The sequence below is a fragment of the Cebidichthys violaceus genome, unplaced genomic scaffold (genome assembly GCF_023349555.1).
Source record: "Cebidichthys violaceus isolate CVI_PGR_0920_01 unplaced genomic scaffold, fCebVio1.0.p SCAF_117, whole genome shotgun sequence".
Lineage (NCBI taxonomy): Eukaryota > Metazoa > Chordata > Actinopteri > Perciformes > Stichaeidae > Cebidichthys > Cebidichthys violaceus.
In genome coordinates, this window is record NW_027176282.1 from 171452 (window position 1) to 193823 (window position 22372).

Consider the following 22372-nt stretch of genomic DNA (forward strand, 5'->3'; position numbering starts at 1 on the left):
AAATAAAAACAATGTATAGACTGATACAAAAATAACTCCTCTCAATCATCACTTTTGACCTACTTGAAGCATGTGGCGGTGTCTAAACCGACAAAGCCCTTGCCCTCTGCCTTATTTTTTCCGGACGTTTCAGCAAAAAGCATTTGGACCCCACAGGTGGTGTTTAACCACCGACCAATAAGCAGAGTGTGCAGCCCACTCTCATTCCCAGGTCAAACACCGCCGCCTTGTCATGCCCCCTTGACGTACAGAGGCTCAAGATAACTGGCACCCTTTAGCTTCTGATACAAAGCGGCGGAGAACATGCTGTTACATCACTCTGTCTTCTTGTATGTGCTTCTGTTTGAATGTGTTTCCCCTGTTCGTCTCTCTGCTGTATTTTTGCTATCGGACTGTGTGTCGGTGACTGCAGAGACACAGCATGAAGCATATGCTTTGGGCTGCATTCGTTCAAAATCCGGCACCTTCCTGCAGGTTTGTGAGGAGGAACTGATCAGAAAATAACGTTTTATTTTCCTGATTCAAGGCTTTGTTCTGTAACGACGGTCACTCCTGCATTCAGTCTCTAGCCGCTGCGCTCTCTCTCTCTCTCTCTCTCTCTCTCTCTATCCCTTTCTCGTCCCCTCGCTCGTTGAGCTGGTAAGGAGGAATTTTGAGTGTTACATTTACAAACAGCAACCATCAATGTGACTACATGTTATACCTTTAACTCACCACACAACAGTTATGACACCAGATGGTTTAATGTGCCAGCTAGGCGTTAAAAATGAGTAACGTTACATCTTAGGATTTATTTAACCACATCTGTACAGAATTATGTCTATGAAAACAAAATTTGTTTGTCGACCTGCATGGAAGACCTGGAGCCACACAACCACAGCCACACACCGGCAAATACTGGAGTGTAATGATTATCCATCATCTGTGACCTTTACGTTTTAAACTGTTGACAAAAAAAAATACAACACTTTTACAGCAGAGAGCAAACAGCCAAAACACATTTTGAAGTCCTGGTCTGCTCCTGTGAATTCGAAACAATTCTCTCGGTTGCCCAGAGCAATATCCCGACTAATGAGATACAGGAGAGGCCCAGGCAAATGCAAGCATTTACATTTGTTTGATCAGTGCCCTGGCACATGAGCGTTTGTAGCCAGACAGCCTGAACCTCCAGGGTGGAACAAACCACAGATGCCTTCAACAGGGCGCAGCATCCATATCTCCCTCCCCTGTTAATATACATTTAAATCCCCCCCCCCCCCCCCCCCCCCCCCCTTGATGGATAGGATCAACCAGTTCAAAGGCATGTTTGCTGTTAAATATAACTTTGATGTTGTTGCGTGTCCTGCCATTATTGATTTCAGCGAGGAGGAAGGGGAGGATAATCCTTGGAGGGGAAGAGAGTACACAAGGTTAGCCGACCCCTATTAAATAGCCGATACCCACAATTTCTGCAGATTACCTCGGATTCATGCATGTGTAATTATTGTGACCACTGTTCGATTGTCTTCTTTGTTCCCTCATCCCATGCTTATGTGCTTTAAAACTTATCCTCACTGTGAGTTCATTGATAGGAGCGGATGTCAGGGATTCTTATCTCTGTTGTCACTCACACTGATAAGGTGAATCCAGGTAACAACGATGATACAATTTGAAAATAATCTTTGAAAGCTTTGAAACAACTGTGACGTGGATTCATTTATGTAACGAGGCTGCGAATCAATACCATAGCAGCTGCAGCTGATATCTTATACATTCAGCTTCTGTTCCACTTATAAACCCACAGCACCCACAAGCCAGCAGCTGTGAGACAAACTTGCGTCTGGGGATGAGAAAGACATAACTGATGATGAAAATGAGATGAAATCAATGTGAAAATATTGACGAGATGCAACGTATGTGAGGAAGTATGGGTGCTGACTTAAAGTCGATTTAGCCAGAGTATCACAGGGCAATCAGATAAAAGATACAGCTAACACTCGTGATGAAAGGGGATGTCACTGTGGAGCTGCATCTCTGATCTCAGACCATATGGGAGGAGACAGGAGCCTCCATGGGTGGGTGGAGTTGACCTAAAGTGTGCAGAAACTTGTCTGTGAGCAGAATGGGATCATTTGCTAAACCTAGAAAGTGAACAAGAACCACTTTCTATCGATTTGGCTTTGAGCAGAATGTTTGACCCCTGTATGCTCTGCAGTCAATGCTAATAGAGCAGTGGTTTCAAGGGAGACTGGACATAAAAACAGGTTGATTCTGACAAGTGAATGTGTACCTGCAAACCTTCCCTGGAGGAATACATGTGGGTACACGATTGAGAGGGAGAAAGATGGCAAAGGGAGCAGGTCTAACAGGTGCAATTACATTTTATAGCTCTGTGACAGGAGCTTTATTACGATTGAGGTGTAATGTGATGTAATGTAAAGTTTCAAACCTGTACAAATCCTTAAGGATTCAAGATTTTTGATTAACTTATCATATTATGACAAAAAGTTTGTTACCTTATTTGTGCTAGAACTGAAAATAGTGAGCAAAAATAAAAGAATTCATGTTAACTAATTTGCCTCTTCTTTTTCAACACCCATTTTTAATTACTTTGTTGGATGTTTCAGTTTTTCCAACGAGGACACTTTTGGCACAATGCCAAACTCTAATACTTAGCCCACTAATGATAATTATCTTGGGTATATGCAGGCTTTGACCATGCTACACATCATGAAGAGGATTTACAAATTGCATTAATGATGCGCCTCTTTGCTGTGATGTTTTTCTGGCTCTTGGTTCTGTCCTCGTCCCTGACTGTGTGTGCACAAATCCCTCTCTTGAGCCTAATATAAAGTCACAGCTCTCTGTTTCACACTGGATCTAAACCTGTAATAGCATCCCCAATTCTCCTGGCAGTCAATGAAAGTGTACAGGAGAGGCTTTACATGATGTATTAACACAGTGGAGGGAACAGTGCCTTTTATTTCACAGTGAGAACAAACAAGTTGAATTTAAAGTGTATTTGAAGCATGTACATGAACCAAAATAGTGACTTAATATCGTGTATTCACAAAACATTGACAAGGTCCATGCCTACTGTATATTGTTTCATAGATTTTCTATAAAGACAGTTTATGAAAGCTGAAGTGACAAAAGATTTTTGCCAAACAAGATTCAACAGAAATCTTTCCAAGGATGATAATTAAAAGTGTGTGGAAGGATTGACCAATAGGAAGTGAGCTAGTTTGCTGACATCTATTGGATTGAGCAACGTGTCGTACCTCCCACCAACCACACGCACACATGCTCACCTGTTCCCACTTCCCTCATCAGCCCTGCAGCTATTTAATCAGCCTTTTCCCCACCGACTCCTTGCCAGTTTGGCAAAGTTGCTGTGTTGCTTTCTTGTTGTGTGTCTTTGCATTCAAGCTTCAGTAAGATTGTATGTGTCTACCTGATCCTGTCTGCCAAAATATGCCTGTATTTCTGTCCAATCTCGCCTTTTCTGTGCAGAGACAGGTTCCAGTCTTTTGGAGCTGCGTCAAATCAGACCATTCTTTTTTAATCTGTCACTCACAAAACCTCCAACTTTAAGGAAGTTCAATGCTAAATCACTGGAGTCCGTGTATATCTAAGTAAAGATAATGTGACACTTCCTTGTATGTAGAAATGCACAGATAGTAGTTGTGGGATGTTTATATCTAAAAATCAACACATTTCAAATTAATAAATTGATAATTATTGTTAAAGACTTCTTCTATATGGGAGATTTAACATTTCTGAATAAAAACAAATCAAACTAAGATATCCTTCATATGACTGGTGTTATTAAAGAGGTTCATTATAATTGCAGAGATTAATTTTAAATGACAGATACTGTTCTAGACTATAAACAGCTGGCACCTTCTCTTGTGTAAAACTCTTGCAGTGTTCTTCTTTGCATATGACAGGTAGGTGGTACCCTGCTGGTTCCCATCAGGCATTGCCCGTCCCACTTCCTGTTTGGATGTCTGGATATTCCTGATATAGTCCAGTCCTCCAATCCAGGAGAAACAATCAAGGACTCATGTGGTAAATAGCTGGCCACGTTGTCAGTCATGGTAGCTGTGATTTTCACTGAGGAGCAGCTCACCCCAAGTACCCCTCACTGCAGTATGCAATTTGGTCTTGCTTACCACTGTCCCACGTTTGTGTGTTTGATATGATGATGCTTTTTGGTGATTTACAATTGAGGCACATTCATTTTATGGACATTGGGCCAGGTATGTTGACTGCTGATTGCACACTGAGTTTTATTCTAGGAGCAGGGTCGCTGTGTTTGGTTTTGATTAGGCAAGATGAATTAGTGAGTTTTCCTTTGTATTACGGTTTACTTTAAATATATTAGTAGTAGCTCTTATCTTAAAAAGTCCTCTTTTGGTTATATTTGTTTATTTAATTTGAACAGCACCGGCCCTTTTTTCTTTGTAGTTGTAAAAACCTTGTCAATGAATAGCTTTATATTACCAATCTCATGGTTTCATGTTGCTTCCCTTAGCAAGCTGGGTCGTGACAACAAATTTAGCTCTTCTAAGCTAAGCCAGGACGGGAAATAAGTTGTTCCAGCCAAGTAATGGAACGTAATTGTATGAATTGAATGAAGGATGTATTTTCCCCTCAACCGTTGGATGTAAATAAGATTTTGAACTCCGTCATGTATTTTTATATTGATGCTCATTTATGTGCTCGGTCCCTATCAAATAAATACTGTATATTAAAATAGGGAAGATTTAGTGCCTGAATTGGTTGAGGATAGCAACTGTAGAAACAAAGGACGCATAAGTGAAACATCATGCATAGAGAGAGATAAGATCATTTGCAGTTTTTTATGCACCCACTCCCATGTGCCTTGTGCTCTGCTAATGGGACTTAGTGCAACAAAAAAAATAGAATTGAAGCAAAGACTCATATACCCCCCCCACAATATGTCATGGTTGTGCAGGATATTATACATAAGTAAACACTGTATGAACACATATGGTATTAAATGAAGGATGAAAGGACAAATGCACAGTCGGCATCCTCCTCCCTCCTGTTGGGGTCATGGAGCTGAGCCCTCCTGTTGTTATTGTTATTGTTGCTCCTGTGGAGTGTTCATTACCCTTTTGCCCCTGGTGCTTATACCATCTCTGAGTCTTCTTGCTCGCCTCAGGTGCCGCCTCCTCTCTGGCACTCTGCCATCAGCACTGTGAGCTGATAATCTATGACTCCAAAATGATTTCTTTTACAAAAAGTGAATGGGTGGATGATGGCAGGTCAAAGTGGTAACGCAACACAATGTATTGGCAAAGCGTATAGATGTTGTAGAAAATAGTAATAATATGAAGGAAAAGTAAAAAAAAAAAAATAATGCATAGTTTTAAACCTGTTACACTACAAGAAAAATATGTGTTTCTAGACCGGAAAACCCCATGCACCATAGAAAATAAATTTTCTATAACTAAATGCAACTATATGCAACACATATAAACATAGTTTAACGTTTGACATTAGAGTAGTTTGTTGGTGTTCCCACATATTACTGAGAAAAAAAATCTGTATTAGCTGCTCTTCAATTTAGTTGAAATCAATTCAATACTTTTGAAATTTTAATACTGTGCACGATCTAAGTGACCACTTAGAATGCTATGATGTTATGTGTCAATCTGTAAATAAGTAAAGTCAATTGCAAATTAAAGGTTTCTGTTCATGGCCGAAGGGCCCAATTAAATCTGTTGTAATGTAATTGTTTTTCATTCTGTATACATGACATCTATTGCACCATCCTGGGAAAGCGATCCCTCTTTAATTTCTTCCTTTTTTTCCGCCTGTTGAAGGTTTTTTAGGTTTTCTTTCTTATCCGATGCGAGGGTCCAAAGACAGAGGAAATTGGATGTTGTACAGATTGTAAAGCCCTCTGAGGAAAATTTGTGATTTTTGATAGTGGGCTACACCATCAATTTAACTGAATTGAACTTAAAAGATAACGATGCAAATGCAAATATAAGATATAAATCTGTATTAAGATATAACAAACAAAACGGGCAGAAATAATAAAATATTGGTTTCTGTGCAAGACAGAGATAATTGCCCAGGGATATGTAGTTTTGCTACACCGGCTTTAGAAGATGACCCTTGAATGAACAATGATCAATGACTGCAATTTGTATTCAGTCCAGCTAGGAATACCAGCTAAAAATGAAGAAGTCTTTTGGACTAAAACATTAAGACTGTGCATTCCCACTGCTGTGCATTCATTCATTCTTCATCATCAAATACCAGTAATTCAGCATGCACCTCCGGTGGATGATATTGTTAGTCAAAACGTTGTTTATAATGCATATCACAAAAGAGTGTGTGTGTTTGATATTTATTTTTTAATCTTCAAGTGTACTCTGCTGAAGTTAAAATGTATAACCTCATTAGACATATAATAATGTAGATTGTGGTGAAGAAGAATACTCTCTGTTTGGGAAATACTGCAACAGTTTAAATTATTTAGAAAGAAAACAATATTAGTTATATTAGTATCATGCACTTCTATTAGTGAGCCACAATGGGGAAGATGACATTTTATTTTTCATGGATACAAAATGAGTTCAAAGACACAGATGAGCAGCAGCCAGTTGGATAAACTGGCTTGTGGTGGAAGATACTCGGTGGAGCAGGACGCCAAATAATTGCAGAGTTGGCGGTGCAATACCTGGCTGCTCCAGGCCCTCTGTTGAGGTCTCTTTGGGCAAGATGCTAAACCCAAAATTGCTCTTGATGGTCAGGCCAGTGTCTTACAAGGTAGCTTGCTGCCATTGGTGTGAATGCATGGGTGAATGATAGGCAAAATTGTAAAGTGCTTTGGATTAAAGCACTACAAAAATGCAGTTCATTTACAAGGAACCTCCCACGTTTGCAACCCTTTCTATATACAACTAATTTGTTTTCCCAATTACATTTTGTTGGTAAATGTAAAGGTTCACATTTGAATATGTGCAGCTTTGCGAGTGCGAAGCAGGAAAAGGTCAAATTCCACCAACACGTCATCATTGGCTTTTTGGATTGTGACCTGAAATTCTCTTTTCCTCCTGTAAAAATCATACACCAGACCAGCACATAAGGGTACTCTGCAAAATGTTTCTGTTGTCCCCCTTTTTGGGGGATAGAAAGCTTGTATCCATGTATTTCTTGTTAAACAAGCGTTTGTTTTTTAGATGTCTACTAATTATTTCTGCCTGAACCTGAGCATTCATTATACCTTAATAAATTAAGAATGATCCCTTCATTCTTCCCGATCCAAGTGGATGAATGACCCAACACTGTGGTCGGGTGTCGTCTATCCGGACATCTATAACGTTACATATGTAATTGGATCATTGTATCCACCAAACTGCTAACACAGCCACATATCTACAACAAAGACAAATGCTGCAATAAACAATAGCAATCAGATGATCCATCAGGTTGTGAACAAACTGTTCCTTTAGCCAGATCATAAACTGATTGTGAGCGCATCCCAAATATCCGTAATAAATCCTTCAATACACTGAAAAAATGTGTGTTTACACAACTGTGGCAAGTACGCTAAAGTTTAGGCATTAAGAATGAATGCCAAAAATACGGAAATGAGACTCTTGATTCTTATAAACCCAGAATAATCTTTTAAAGAATTGTATTAAACAGCGGTGTACGTCAGGGCCTTCTCTACTGTCCTAGACACTGACAGAATCACAAAGTTATAGCTATTTTATAATTTCATTATTTTTCATAAATACACTACATGTATTCTAAATATTTTTTCCATTAGCTTATTATCTCATTGCACAGCTACTGTCCTCCTCAGTTGCTCTGCTTCCAGCACAGCTTGTTTTAAGTAGAGCTTTTATCCAGATTTCGCCCCTATGTTGTCTCTAAGTAAAAAGATCTGCCTGGAGGCCTTCAGAATTACAAGTGAATCCCTTTGCAGTTAAATTAAATGGGCACAATATTGTTGATTGTCATAGTCTTCAACTATTCCGATTTTTAGTTTGACATGTTGGCCATAATCTTTGACATGCTAGAGCCTTCTAGCTGGCCTACAAGTACATCAGCATTAATGTGCGGCTTGATTGTGTCATTTTTATGATATGGTTAATATTGTTCCCTCTGATGTGAATAATATTTGAATGGTGTGGTGTGAGTGTGGCGGAATGCGTGTTTTAGCGCCACAGTGTTGCTGGATTGTGCAGAGGCCTGTTAAATCGTGTTATTTGGGTTTTATGTTATCCTACCTGCTTTGTTGTCATATTAATATATGTGATTCTTGTCATTGTGTTAATTACATTGATTTTGATGCATTGTCCGTTAATGACGAAGCATCCCGTTGTGCTGCGTCATAGTGATAGACCTGCATTCTTTATGAAGCTAGCATAAATTCAGTCAGGAAGACTATACTCTTGCATGCCTAAGCCCATAGTTTATTTCTCATACATCTGCCAATGTCATGCATGCTCATTGTTTCCCTGCTGTCATTGTTTGGGGCTGTCAATCATGATATCAGCTGTCTAGTTCAGCTGGTCTCTTCTATCCAATAGCACAAAGACACAATTACATCGTTAGCCTATCGTCTTGCTGCTGTCTCTTTTAAATATGATTGTCTCTCTACCTTCAGTACGTTCATGCTGCTGTTACGCAACCCTCCACCTCCCCATCTCCGCCCAATCTTTGCAGATTCATCATCTTCATCAACTCATCATTCTATCGGCCTCATTAGCCACCATCACCACCAGTGTATGGACTCCACTAGGGGATTTATCTTGCTGCTGCTCAGGGCAGACGCCTCTCCATTACAAATCTCCCTGTAGAGTCCAAGCGCCAAAGACTCTGAAGACTTTATCATCACATATCATTTGTTCACAATAAACCATTATCTTTTCTTTATCTGACTTGCCTCTCCTGATTTAAATAGTTTTGCGCATATTCATACATCTGCACTCTGCAGTTAGTGTATTTGTAGGTGTTGAGCTTCATGTAACATTTTATTTCACTTGTCAAATTTTGCAGTGTTATGTGAATATGCGATTTTTACATGAAAAAAATAATAACCTGTAGCTGTGGCGTCATAATGAGGTTATTAGGAGGTGGTGCAATTGTAGTAGGGCAGCACTGAAGGCCCAGGTATATAATAAATCCGCCACTGGTATTAAACAAAGATAAATGCATAAATGAAGCACGGAGCATGACTTAACATCAAACAGACAGCTCTGGGTGATAATGTCAGCTGAAGTTAATGTCCTGGAGGTTCGTAATTGAAAATCTGCACGTTTTTGAGTCATCATTTTAAGCAAGCTGCATAGTCAGTCCACACACACACACACACACACACACACACACACACACACACACACACACACACACACACACACACACACACAGTTGAACTTTATCAACCTGGATAACAGCATGTACATGACACTGTTTGTTGCAGTCAAAGAAAGGTGGAGGGCAGGATTAAGGGCACCACTCTAAGCTTTCAGCTGAGTTTGTATCTCCATGAGCAACATGCATTTATCAACAGAAAAACTGCTCTCCTGATAGTTATTCCAATCACAGTGTGTAATAAAGACTTTTATATGCAAATCCAGAGTTCCCGGATCCCTCAGGGTCACGCAGCCCATGCTCCCGCAGCTTCAGTCAAGATGCAGCTACGCTTCAGATTTCATGCTCTCTCTCTTGACAAGACTCTACACATGCCAGACTGCTGTTACCCCAAGCAAGCCAACAAAAATGACTGGCAATGAAAAATGCTGAAAAGAAGGGCATGTGCATGAGTGTTAGAGGGAATCTCAGCAGGCTTGTGTGTGGAATTTCCACACAGACAGGAGACGAATGAATCCAACGGCAATAATTAATCAAGCTTAAAGAAATGGAAAGAAATTAAACATTGATGATGCCTGACTGCAATCAAAAAGAAAATAAGTTTCTAGTAGAAATGTACAACTAAGAGAAAAATTAAATTCTAAAACAATCCATGGAATACTGCTAAGAGTTATACGAAAAGATTGATTCCATACTCCTATCTATCTGTTTGATATAAAGCTAAAACCAGGACACAGTTAGCTTAACTTAGCACAAAGACTCAAAAGAGTCTTTTTTCTATTTCAACCTTTGGACAGAGTCAGGCTAACTGTTTCTCCCTGTCTCCAGTCGTGCTAAGCTAAGCTTACTGCCGCTTCATCATTCATATTTTTTACATGAAAAGGTTTTAATGGGGGTTTATGTGACCATTCCTTCTCCGGGCTACTACAACTTGTTTCTTCTTTTATTTGAACGAAACAAAGGCGAAATAATGTGTCAATCAGTGAGCTTCATAGGTGCAGATTTTGAAAATCTTATTACAGAGTTAGGCTAGCTGTTTCCCCAGTTATCCGTTGTTATGCTAAACTAGGCAAACATCTGCTGCCTATAGCTTCATATTTACTGTACAGATATCAGAGTGGTATATGGATCTTTTCATCTAGCTCTCGCCATGAAGCAAATAAGCATATTTTCCCAAAATGTCTAAATATTGTTTCAAGCATCAACAAAGCCCAAATCCCCCAAATCCAAATTACATATATATTTATAGAACTGAAACTAAAACAATGCCCCCCCCCCCCCCCCCCCCCACACACACACACACACACACACACACACACTGGAAGAAGAGAGACGGAGAGAGAAAGAGTACTACAAAGGCCCCAGAACATGCTGTTATTCATTTTCTATCTTGAGTAATTATTTCTGACATTGCACATCAACCATGACAATCTTTGACAGCTTGAGACATTCATGACTGACACAGTGTGAGCAACATGACAGCAAAATGAACCTTGAGATAAAGACAGAGGGAAAGACAGAGAAAGAATAAGAAGCAAACAGCCAAACAGCAGCATGGCACGTGCGGGTGAACTACGAGGAGGTGAGGTGGACATAAAAGGGTGAGGGGGGTGCTGTTGTGTGGGGTGTGGTCCACAGTTTTAGTGACATGATGTGTTCTAAAGGCTATGTGGAGGAAATCCTGATGCGTTGAAAACACAGCAGGAGGCGTAGCCCACCCCCATTGATGTGTACTTTAATTTTAAGTCAAGAAAGAAAGATGAAAAAAACCTGTGGCGATGAGGTCAAATCTGTACTGAAAGACCAATAGGAACAGGTGGAATTCCTCATTCTACCTTTGTGCCACATGCAAATTATCTTTCTATCTTTGCATGTTTGTTATTGTTGTTAGTGAACCATCATGATCTGGGTTTAAAGCTGCAATCCTTAGGATTTCTGTCCTGCTTGTTTTTGAATTTCTATTTGAGTGAAAACAAGTGAATTGTGTTTAGAGTTTAGCAGTCTTGAGTCTTGAGTGGGGAAATTGTGTGCATAGTTAAATATGTTCGGTGTATACGATGGAGAAACACTGTAATACAGCTATTTTTTTCATGTCACTCTAAACACCCAGTATATAATTATAATTATAATATATTATAAATATTGCAGTACTTGTGGGCCATAGGCTCAAACACAACAGCGTTATCTCCTTTGGCAAAGACAAAGACATCGCCACTTTAAAAGAAGAACTTACGTCATCGAGGTGAGAGGGCCTTCGTCGTCATGGTTACGATATGATTAAGGTTGGGGAACAATCGTGGTCATGGTTAAAAAAACAACACTGACTGGAAACGGGAAACATGATCTATAATTTATTACTGTATAATGCTCTCTGTTTAACCCCCCTGGGAGACTCAGCATGAGAAACAGTGGCCTGTGGTGAGTCTTCCTAACGTCAACCAGCCTTCCTGGGACTCCGGCGCATACAAATGAAAAGCAAAAATAAGTCTCATTAGCCGGCCTACTGAGCTGGTGAAGATGTACAGTCAAAGCTTTGTGTCTGAGAGATGAAAAGCAAATTTGACATTTTGAAGGAGGCTGATGGGAAGTAACAAGTACAAGTGTTCCCTCAAGCAGATCCATTTTGTCCACACTATCTAAGGTCAGACAAATTTAGAGCCTCCTATTTATACAAAGGATTGCTAGGCTGCTGTTTCTCGCTACCTCGACACAAAGTTGCGCAGGTCTTGAGCGTGCATGCGCTTGTTTTGACTGCACGTGCACTCATGTATGTGCATGTGATGGATGTGTGCGGTGTGTGTCTGCTGCGTGTTCCTAAAAGAAATATTGATTTCAGGTGTTTTTTATCTTTTCTTTAAAACCTTTCAATGAACACACAGATCTGCACCCTATAATTAATCTTTAATCAGGGAAGTAAAATAAACTCTGGGCTGTTCTTTTTGCTAAAGTTTTGCTGTAAATTCAGACCAATCTATCATGATGGCTGTATCTTGTTGCCGCTTCCATATAATTGGCTGCAAAAACCAAGAAAGAGCGCACCATTTGAGATTTAGTGAAGGGGAGAGTCAGAGATCTCTCATTCACACTGTTATGGACGTCTCAGACGATGAACTGCAGAGAGGAATGCAGGCAGGCATGGTGGGGGGAAATGAATAATTCAGCAGCTCTGTGTGTGCCCTGGATTCACATCCTCCACCCCACCAGCTTCGATCCCAGGAGACCCACAGTGGGCTTGTAGTACAGCTCAGCCATCGCTGCAAAATGCACTGGTGCAGCAGACGAAAACCATGAGGGATCTTCAGGTCCCTGAGGGGACTGTGGGGAAATCACCTGGATAAAGACTTTCTGTCACCCTGACAAACTGGATAAAACAGGCTTAAAAATGTAACCCTTGAACTTGTGTAAAGTATAATCAACCTGCACCACGCTAATGGTAGGAGTAGTGGATGGCACTCTGGGAACTTTAGAAAATGTACTCTGCTGGTTCCCTCAGTGTAAGCTGCTTTGGATGAGAGCATCGTCAGCTAAATGCAAAAAATGCAAATATGATGCAAAATGAAGTGCAAGCTAAGCAAAGTTACTGAAAACTCAAAAATGTTACGGTAGATTTCAAGACATAGATAGATAGATAGATAGATAGATAGATAGATAGATAGATACACTGTAAACAATTGCTGTTCATTTACAGCCAATTTCCAACACTAATCTACTGTATTAATGTAACACGGTTTTGTATTGTAGTTTGCAATGCATTGTGGGCTGGCCCATTTCAAGCAACAGCACAGAGGCCCTAAACAGTACCCTAATTTTTTGGAAATCTGCAGTTTTTCCAGAGGAGGACGCACTTCAGAGGACATGTGCTACACACCAACAAGACGTCCTGCTTCATCTGCATCAATCCGGTTGTGTCTCTACAAATTAGACAGTAATTAAAAACAATATTATTTTCCTCTCATTATGTTATTCATACAGGTAACATAGCATTACCAAAAATAAGGTTTGAAATCAAGCTGATGCTCTGCAAGCTGTCTAGCTAGACAGTCTATGATTTTAAAATGTCAAATGAGGTTGAGATTTGAATAGCTCAAACATTTATATCCACATACATTCTTACTGCTGTGTCAACATGTCTTCCATGAAAAGCCTACTGAATATTCTTTTGTGAGACTAAAATTCTACATTTTTAAATTTAAAAAAGACCAGCAATCACAATTTCAGGCATAGACAATATGAAAAAAGTTTGGACACCCCTGGTTTAAAGTGTTTGGGCTCACGTTAGATTTATTTGCATGTTGGTAATGCTAGTGTTAACCTACATTCCTAACTTACACAAGATTGGTTGGAGAAGAGTTGGTAGCAGCTTAAGTAACATTATTAACACATTACTAAAATGTCTCAATGTCACTTCAGTTTGATATTTAATGTTAAATATTGGTTTTAATGTAAAATGTCCACTAAGGGCAACATGCTCCAGATAAAAGGGATATCATTTGTATTGTTCAATTTCATATTGAATATGATGGTTTGGAATTTAAATTGATCCCCAATGCAACACCCAACCTTTAGCTCTTAGAGACAGGTGATGTAGGGGCTGTTTCAGTGAATGTTGATACAAATCCAAATCCATTGATAAGATGCATTCACTTTTTATCACTTGCCTTGGGAGCCCCTACTAGGGGCTGGACAACATGGCTCCCAGGATCACTGAGCCACTCAAACTCCTCCACCATGTTACGGTGGCGATTCGCAGAGGAGAAAAATGTTTCACACACAAATGTGTGTGTGTGGTGGTGGTTAGAAGTGGGGATAGTGTAGAAGTAGGGATAGGTTAGAAGTGGGGATAGGTTAGAAGTAGGGATAGGTTAGAAGTGGGGATAGGTTAGAAGTAGGGATAGGTTAGAAGTGGGGATAGGTTAGAAGTAGGGATAGGTTAGAAGTGGGGATAGGTTAGATGTGATGGGTGAGGAGCAGAGAAAGGATGTTGCTTCCCTCTCTTCTACTTCCTCTCCTCTTTCTTCTCCCTCAACTCCTTTTCTTTCTTTTGTCCTTTCAGTTCCTCCTTTTCTCTTCTCATCTTCTTTCCTCTCTGTGTACTCTGTGGCTACAATGTAAATAGATGATAACAGCCTCTTCTGACCCAAATCTATGAGGCTGATAATTGCTGATAACCCCCATTCAATCGGCCAATAACATCTGAAGCAGGTGAAATAAGCAAAAATTATGGTTTAAAGAAAAAAAAATAGTCATTGTTTTTAAGGGTTTAACACTAAACAATTTAGGAATCCATTGGTCGGACAATGGTTAAGCCTCTAGGTCAGGGGTATTAAATTCAAATTCATTGAGGTCCATTTTGAGAGAATTTCCGTTGCAAAGGTCCGGAACATCACAGTAACATTACATTACAGTCATTTAGCAGACGCTTTTATCCAAACCGACTTACAATTCAGTATCTATCTACACACCGTAGACGCAGCTACGGGAGCAATTTTGGGGTTAAGTGTCTTGCTCAAGGACACATTGACATGACACTAGCAGAGCAGGAGCAGGAGATTTAGGACCATATGTATTGAAGTAGCCGAACCGTTGTATTAACGTCTGTATGTAGACGACTGACTGTCAAATTAAATATAGAAAGTGCAATTGAATAATATCTCAACAATATTTATTGTCACTTTTCAAATTGAACTGGATGAATTATAATTAATTATCAAATACATTAATTTAAATAAATTAAAATATGGACTGGATTAAACAATTAAATACATAACAGAACGCTTTTAAAAATTGTGCATCTTAAAATAAAGTACTTCATTTTAGAAAGACGAACTGAATTGACCTGCAGCTTTAAATTCAGTTAATTCAGGTGTGACGTCATGTCACCCAAAAAAGCTACAATATTATATTCTTATCTTCTAAAAAGACAAATTTGTGTGCAGAGACTTTATCTGTGGTTATTGTAACAACTTGTTTCAGCTCTATTCTCTATTCCTCTCAGTCATAAATAAGTCATAGGACAGCATCTCGAATAAAGTCATAAAGGTCACAGTATAGGATGTTGAATAAAGTCATAGTATATTATGTCAAAAAAAGTCCTAAAAAAGTCATAGGATAGTACCGTGAAGAAAATGTGTAAAAAAGTCACAGTATAGCATGTTGAATAAAGTCATAAAAAAGTCACAGTATAGAATGTCATAAAAACGTGATAGTATAGTAAAAAGTAGTAGTAAAATGCAAATTGGGTAATCTTTTCTTCCAATCAGAGCAGTGAAACGTGCCACCCAAACAAAAAGTAAATTATATTATTATAATTATGTGTGTTGATAACTATTATCCACCAAATAATTCAGTTCAAAACAGTTTTAAGGTCTTAAATCCATCAACTGACTAATTCCCAAATGCAGGTGCAGGTGAGATTTGGGTGTGGCTATAGTTACCATACAGTACACGGGATGCAATATATTAGCATTTGAACATGAATTTGCAAATATAGACAGCTTAACAATGTTAAAAGGATAATTTGTGGAGTTACTTGCAACAGCTTAAACTTTTGTTGTGACTTTGCATGTATGATTTAAAATATCTGCAATCTGCAAAGCAATAGACAAAAATATTTTTTGTTAATAATATACAGTGTTATTTCCTTACTGCTAATGGGTCATAATGTGTGGAGTTTTGTGAAAACTGTGCCATGGAAAACATGGTGGACTAGCAAATAGTGAATTCATAACAGGAGACATTATCTGTCTTTGAGAACAGAATAGAATAGAATGCTGGATGGAACATGTGTGTTCCATGACACAAATAAATTAGAATGTTGAGGTGTCATCTTATGTATGAAGCTAGATGGCTTGTGAAAATGAACCACAGTATCTTCAACCACTCAACACCCAGGCAGTAGCCCTGGCTTCTAGGAGCCAATGCTGACAGTGATTGTTTGAACTATGGGGAAGACTCAGTTGCGCTCTTGAGTCTTAAAAAGTAGAATGGGAGCCAGAGCCTTCAGTTATCAAGCTCCTCTTTTGTGGAACAAGCTTCCCGTTTCAGTCCGGGGGGCAGACACACTCACCACAGTTAAGAGTAGGCTCAAGACTTTCCTTTTTGATAGTGCTTATAGTTAAGGCTGGCTCAGGTTTGCGTTGGACCAGTCCCTAGATATGCTGCTATAGGCCTAGACTACCGGGGGACTTCCTAGGATACACTGAGCTCCTCTCTCCTCTTCTTCATCTCCTTCTGTATGAATTGATGTCCCATTAATGTTCATTACCAGGGGCGTTTCTAAGATTCAAAGAAAGGGGGGGCTTAGCCATTGCGCAATTTTTTTTTTTGGGGCTGTGGATATCCATTGTTTCAGACAGTTCATAGATTGGTTCAATCAGAAAGAGTGTGATTTTGCTCTGTCGTTTTGCTTGCATTCAGTATATGATAACACAAGAGACAGAATTTCAGGGTCATAGTGAAATTTGACAACACAAATATGAACTTTTCTCAAATAAAGAGAGAGAAATAATTTTCCTGCTTGTAAAGGAAAGACGGATAAACTAGCTTTCATATCCGCGTCACTCCCAAGTCCTAATTCTTAAAGGGACCGCACACAATGGATGGAGAATGGACCTGACAGTGTCAACTTTTGAGTTGTTTACTTGTTTTATTATGAGCAGAGGGCAATAAGATTTTGATCAACATTTACATCTGTTTTGTTGTCCGTGTAGTTTTTACATACCAGTGATATTTTATGCTCATTTGGACACTATCACTGAGATAAAGATGAACTAACGTTAGTTCACTGTCAAATATACCATTAACTGATTATAAACAACAACATTCTATAGAGACTGATATTATTGCTTCGAAATACTAGAGAGATATATTAATGCAAAGAATAGAGAGATGTAAATAGTTATTTCTTGTATTTTGAATTCGCTCATTCACTCTTGCTCACTGGAGACAGTTTCTAACAAAATAGCTAGCTAGCTAGCTAGCTTAGTGTTAACATAGCCCACTACTATATTCCCTTTCATTTGCCTCAAGTAAACCTAAATGTAAGCAGGTAACAATCGTTAACAACTACAGATAGCCACATTCTGTAACTACCTGTACTTACAATTTCACTCCGTGCATCATTTAATTTGAGCTAAACTCCTTGGCTATAATCCTGGCTGTCGTTGACGAGAGATGTTACTTGGCAGAGTGAGAAAGCCAGCGCAGCAGCCTCCCCAAGGTCCTAGTGCCGGGGTTAATAGTTCAGTATGATGATAGGCTGTTGGATTGTACTTTGAAGAGAAAACATACAAACCAGAACGCACGCACATATGTAGCATGTTAGACTTATAAATAAATTGTCCAAAAGTGAGAAACAACAACAATTTAATTTAATGACATCACCAATATATATATATATATATATATATATATATATATATATATATATATATATATATATATATATATATATTTTTTTTTTTTTAAAGCCAATAATGCCAAATTATTTAGGGGGCTTCAGCCCCCCTAAAATGTCTGTGTAACAATAATAATCTGTGTAACAACCATGGATGTATAAAGAGAACGACAAACACATAAAAGGTTACTTTACCTGTCCGACGATGAATTGCTGTGGATTTGGTCATATTTCCCTGTTTTTTGAGACATGTTTAAGCTTGGATATAGAATCTTACATGTTTGTGGTCAAAGCAAAATATAAGAAGAAGAGAAGTGTAGAAGAAGAGCAGCGACAGAACAAGCATAAACCCAACACAGGGGCTCTCGCTCGCCCTCTTCTTTGAGGCAGAGGTAGTGTTTACCTCCCCTCTGTGCTTTTTCACTGCGGTTTCTGTCAGATCAGCAACACTAAATATGTTCTACACAGACGTGAAATACAATACCTATTCTATGTAAAGAAAGGACATAATAAAAGTGTCTACAAACATTACAGTGGTGACAAACAATGACAAAGCAAAAGGCACACGCTCAACCCTGTTTGTGAGGGATTGCGCAATTTGAGGTGAGGCACAGCTCGTCGCTGCCTCACCTCATCTGTCTCCTCTCTGTTTGAACAGGACATGCGCTAATTCAGCGATTTTGACTGTAAAAATGCTTGGAATGATTGGAATCATACAGAAATTACATTTATCGCATAGATCAGTATAGAAATATTAATATTTATTTTATTTTAGCATTATTTGTTTTTTACAAAGACCGCACGTCCCTGCCTACCCAGTGGTGGGCTGTCAGGGCCAGCTAAGCCTTCTCTGCTGGCCTAAACAGAATCACAAAGTTATAGCTATTTTATAATTAATAATAATAATAAAGCTTATTTTCTCATTGCACAGCTCCTGTCTTCCTCAGTTGCTCTACTTCCAGCCTGCAGCGTTGCTTCTATTGCAGCTTGTAGCTCTTATCCAATCAGATTCAACCTCTATTTCTCTATGTAAGGAGAGAGGCCCGAGCGAGGTCCTCTAGGTAGATCTTGCAGATTAAAGTATATGGGCACGATATTGTTTATTGTCATCGTCTTCAACCAATCAGATCTTTAGTTTGACATGTTGGGCGTATTCTTTGATGTGCCAGAGCTACCCAGGTAGCATTAAGGTGCACCGTGATTGGTCAGTGGGCCAGCGTGACTTTTGTCAAACAGAAAGCTAGCTAGCAGATCTTAGTGTTTAGTAAGAGTTCAAGTTGAAACATATGTAAGAAGTTATGTCATTGACATGACATTTATAGCATTTTTAAATGGATTTCTGGAGAAGGACATTTCCAGAAAAACTGGACATCATATCAAAGGGTCGGTCAAGCCCACAGCTAGCAGCCCTGACCCAGCATGGAAAAGGATTTGTACGAACGTATTTCTGGCTGACAGCGGCAGAGAAGCGCTGCACATTTTATGGCTAAGAATGCGTTTCATTTGCAACTGAGCTCTTGGTGTTTGGAGCTGTTTGGAGCTATGCTACGCTAACCAAGGCAGCTACAATGACAGGACATGCAAAAGCTACGTGCTTTTGAAAACCTTTGGAGAGACCTGAGTGGACTTTATCTTTTAAGTGAAGAGCAGCTGTGGTAAGTTAACTGATTTTGCGTCTTTACATCTGCAGTAGTGTTTCTACTGTGTTCATTTGTCTATCATGTCGTTTTTTTGAATAATATGAATGGCTAGTGCTCTAGCGCTGCAGTGTTGCTGGATTGATTTGTTGTCATATAAATATATGTGACTGGTTCTTGTGAGTTTTTCTTGTCATTGTGTTAATTACATTGATTTGGACTATATGCATTGTCCGTTAATTACGAAGCATCCCGTCATGCGCGGGGTTATTGTCCGGACAATTGAATCCGTTCAGGCTGTTGTTTCCCCGCTAAGCTAGTTAGCTTAGCCCCCCTGAAGACACGTGCGGTGCCGCAGCCTCAGCTGTTTTTTGTTATTGTTCCGGGTTCAGAGGTCACAAAGCCTGTTGTCTGTTGCATGAACGCAGTCCATCGAAAACATTATATTTCCCACAATTTAAGCTTCTGCATTTTCCAAATGCACTAGTATTATTCAAACGTATTGTTCGGTTCTTAAGCCTCGTACCGAACGGTTTAATACAAATACGTGTATTATTACACCCCTAGAAACAAATAACCACAGCTGTGGTGTCATAATGAGCTTATTAGGAGATCGCTCAAGTCTAGTAGGACAGCACAGAAGGCCCAGGTATAAAATGCACGGTCCGCCACTGCCTATACCATTAACGCACATTAATGACTTTGCTTCTTCACCAGAGTCTCTGTGCTTTCTCACCTCGCAGGTTTCCGTGGATGCTGGTTATACCTGGACCCAGGTCTTGCCTCCTGCCGTGGTTCTGTCATATGCATTGAATGTGTTGTAACTCTGTTATGTTGTTCATTCTGTACACATGACATCTATTACACTTCTGTCCACCCTGGGAGAGGGATCCCTCCTCTGTTGCTCTCCCACAGGTCTCTCCCTCTTTTCTCCCTGTTAAAGGGTTTTTTGGGGGAGTTTTTCCTGTTCCGATGTGAGGGTTGACACATCGGAACAGAGGATGTCGGATGTGTACAGATTGTAAAGCCCTCTGAGGCAAATTTGTAATTTGTGTTTTTGGGCTATACAAAAATAAATTTAATTGAATTGAATTAACTTTGGATTCAGAATAGACTTTGACTGCTACCATTTTTCGTAATTTGGCTCAGGATGTTTGGTGCCACCATAATGATTTTAGGATTACCAAATCCCTCCGTGAATATCAAATTGTTAACATTGATTATTTACTTAGAGTACAGTAAAACTTAAAGAGCTTTGCTTATAGGAGTGATATTTTGAAATGCAGTATATATAATCATACAGTTAGTAACATTTGGGGATTTACTCTAACTTCCTACATTAGGACAGTCTTTTTATGCTCTCATTCACTCACAAATCTCTCCGGCTCTCGCTCTCTGGCTCCTACTCTATCAGCTGACAGTGGGCGATTTCGCCGCGGTCTCCCTAAGTCAATCATATATTTCCAGTCAAACTTTAGAGACCTGTTCTCTTCTCTGCAGTCAGCTGTCATTTCAGTACAAACCGATGTGACCCTCCTCCACATTCATCATCACATCCGGTGCTCAAGGTTTCTTCTACTGTGCTCAGTCCCACTCCACATGCCATCATCTGTCTAGGTGAAAGGGGCTAAGTTTATTTCTGTGGTTCAGATGTAGCCAACAGAGATGCTAGACTGGAGTTGAAGTTGAGAGAAGACGGCTGGATTTTTTCATCACAAGTGGCCAGTTTACAAGCTAATTTTAAACCAATAAAAGGCTACATCATCTTCAAACAATAGCAGATGGGTTCCGAGACTGCATTTCGGCCAATGTCATTCAACCAAAGCCTGTTAGAGCGTGATTGCTCAATACTACCCAGACATAAACCAGGACAGATTCTACATGTGAATGCAGAATCTGTTTATCGAGATTAAACACTCTAAAACTCAACTTATCTGCTTCATTAGGACTGTGTGGCTGCGGTGTGATCAGATTTGATTGACAACATACAGTTAAAACTGTTAACATTTTGCAGGAAAACATGTGTTTCTGGAGGAACCTATTGCTCACTGTACGAAGCTGATTATCGATTTTCAGGGTCTTTAATATGTTTGAAAAATACGGGCATGACAGACAAGGTTTACAGTCTGTTATCTCTGACACTATCCAGTCTGACACTGAATCTGCCTCCAATCACCCGTAACAACCAGCAGCGTCTTGACTGACCTGTGTTGTCTCACCAGATCAATAAGTCCTGCGGTACATGTGTGATGGATGATCCCCACAAATGCCCAACCTGAGAGATGAACCTATCGACCAGTCAAACGTATGTACTATGTGAGGCCAGTAGTTACAGGAGCATCAAGGGCATAGGGACTATGCTGCAGCCTGAAGGTAGTTGTTTAAAAGAAGTACACATAATCAGTAAAAAATTTACATTTTGGGTTTCTCTTAGTGACAAGCCTTGGAGAAGATCTGCAGTTACTTATGGGCACAGCAGGCCGTTAGTAAATTTAATTCTGAATTTAAATTAGACTTGTGCAAGCAACTTTAATCTATTGCATGCTTGGGTTGAGTTATGGTGCCTTCTGTAGTTCCAGTTCCAGCATCTTCACTCGATCTTTCTTTACAGCCCATTACTCACTCCTGAACTTATTATCCCAACAAACAATGCACAAGCACACCTTCCTACTCCGTCACTCCCTCCTCGCACCTTTTCAATTTCTCCACAGATCTGATGGAAGCTCTTTTTTCACGGGCATCCAACTGTAATGCTCTGGGTTATTACACTGGTACTGAGATTAAACTGGGTTATATCGATCCCAGGCTCAATGAAGCTTGCAGCATGGACCAGCAGACACAGATCACCCAACCTAGGCTCCCCCAGAGAAAAGGATAAGGGTGCCTCTTCGGCACTGAGTGGAGATGACAGATCTCAGAAGAAAAACGTAATAATCTACTAAAATCATCAATCAGGAGACAGACAGAACAGATGTTTTGTTGCTGCGCTCCATTT